The sequence below is a fragment of the Triticum dicoccoides genome, chromosome 3B (genome assembly GCF_002162155.2).
Source record: "Triticum dicoccoides isolate Atlit2015 ecotype Zavitan chromosome 3B, WEW_v2.0, whole genome shotgun sequence".
NCBI classification, from domain to species: Eukaryota; Viridiplantae; Streptophyta; class Magnoliopsida; order Poales; family Poaceae; genus Triticum; species Triticum dicoccoides.
The window spans coordinates 793,245,462-793,247,684 of NC_041385.1; positions in this window are offsets into that span (position 1 = coordinate 793,245,462).

Genomic DNA, 2,223 nt, shown 5'->3' on the forward strand with positions numbered 1-2,223 from the left:
AGGAGGGTAGTATGGTGGAGGAGAGAAGGGAAGATGGAGCGGAGGAGAGGAGGAGATGGAGTGTAGGAGAGGTGGAATGAAGAGATAAGGAGGAGATGACCACGGCCAGCCATATATACGGCATACTAATGGCGCACCGCGGGCAGGTGCGCCATTAGTAACTATTTTTATTTTTTTATTTATTTTGAATTTTGAAGGCGGGAAGATACTAATGGCGCACCATGGGCAGGTGCGCCATTAGTATTTTTTTTATTTTTTTGACTTATTTTGAATTTTGAAGGAGGGAAGATACTAATGGCGCACCATGGGCAGGTGCGCCATTAGTAACTTTTTTTTTATTTTTTTTGACTTATTTTGAATTTTGAAGACGGGAAGATAGTAATGGCGCACCATGGGTAGGTGCGCCATTAGTAAGTTTGAATTTTTTTGAATATTTTTGCCTCTCCAGATCTTAAAAGCCCCGTATCTTTTTTTCTGTTAGGTTTTTGAGGATTTTGAAAATGTTTAACGGGGTTCCCCCGTTAAATTTGGATGTAACTTTTCGAGTAGACGATTTTTCATATAGAAAAGTTTTTCATCTGAATTAGTATGCAAAAGTTATGCCCATTTTTACAAATTCTCGCGAGATTTTGCAAATGAAGTCGAAATTCATATTTGCAAATTTTCCCAACAACTAGACCAGATATCACATGGAAAACTTATTTTCTTTTATTTTTTTGACATTTTCATCTTTTTTTTATTTTTTTTAAAACTGAAAAGGCGATCCACGGGGGGAGGGGTGGTGCATTCGGTGGAATGGTGCGCCAAGTTACTAATGGCGCACCGTGGCATGGTGCGCCATTACTAGTGCGCCATTAGTAGTTTTGATTTTTTTTTTAAAATATTTTTACTTATGGCGCACCGTGGATGTGGTGCGCCATTAGTATTTGGAAACTAATGGCGTACCAACACATGGTGCGCCATTAATATATAGTAATGGCGCACCACATGTCAGGTGCGCCATTAGTGTCAATTCCATCTATAACCCTTTTCCTAGTAGTGAAGTTGCAACTATACGCAACATGTTCAATGCACAACTATATGTGTTGCGGCCCTTTTTTAGGATCAACACGTGACGCAACCTTAGGAGGCACTAGTTAGACATTTAGCAGTGGCGTTTTTCATTTCTGTTCCTTTTTTGTTTTGTTTTTCTCCCACTGCACGAGAATAATATTCCAAGAAAATCTTCGGGGGAGGGGTGTCCTTTTTTTTCTCCAGTTGCATGTCCACCCTCGACATGAAATCCCCCCTAAAGGTGGTAGTTGCATCTCCACCCTCGACATGCAATTGGCCCAGCTGTGTGTGTTGTGTGTGTCTGTGTGCGCGCGTCGCTAGGGGAGGTCCCAATGTCAGTGTTTTTCATTTCTTTTATTTTTATCTCCCACCACACAAGAACAATATCCCAAGACTCCACCCCCCGTGCACTGGGGAATTTTCCTTGTTCCCCGGTTGCATGTCCACCATTGACACGCAATTGCCATCGGATGTGGCCTGTTGCATGTATACCCTTGACACCCAACTGCCCCCGACCAGTTGCATGCTTATCGACATGCAACAACCCCCAGGTGTGTGTGATTTTCTTATCCCACCGCATGTGGATCTATGTTGTTTTGTGGGAGGAGGGGAAGTGGGGGGTAGTTGCATGTCTGCAACTAGGCATGCAACTGCAAGTGTCGGTACCGGCTGCAACGACATGTCTTCAACATGACTGCAATTCAGTGGTGTTTTGTTGGGGGAAGGGCCAGTGATGTTTTTGCCCCGGACTGTAAGTATCTACCCACTGTAACTGACCTTTTTGTTTTGTCGGTGGGCAGTGGGAGAGGAGGCGGTTGCATGTATGACACTAGGCACGCAATTGCAAGTGTCGCCCCCGCCTGCAATTGCATGTGCACACCTCCGACTACAACTAGCCTTTGTTTTGTCGGAGGGTGGCGAGAGAAGGGGAGCGTAGTTGCATGTCTAACACTAGGCACACAATTGCAAGCGTCGCCCTCAACTGCAATTGCATGTGCCACCACCCGACTACAAGTGACATTTGTTTTGTTGAAGGGCGGTGGAGGGAGAGGGGGAGTTGCATGTTTGACACTAGGCATGCAACTTAAAGTGTGCCCCCGACCGCAATTGCATGTGCACTCACGCGACCGCAACTACATGTGCACTCATCCAACCACAACTGACCTTTGT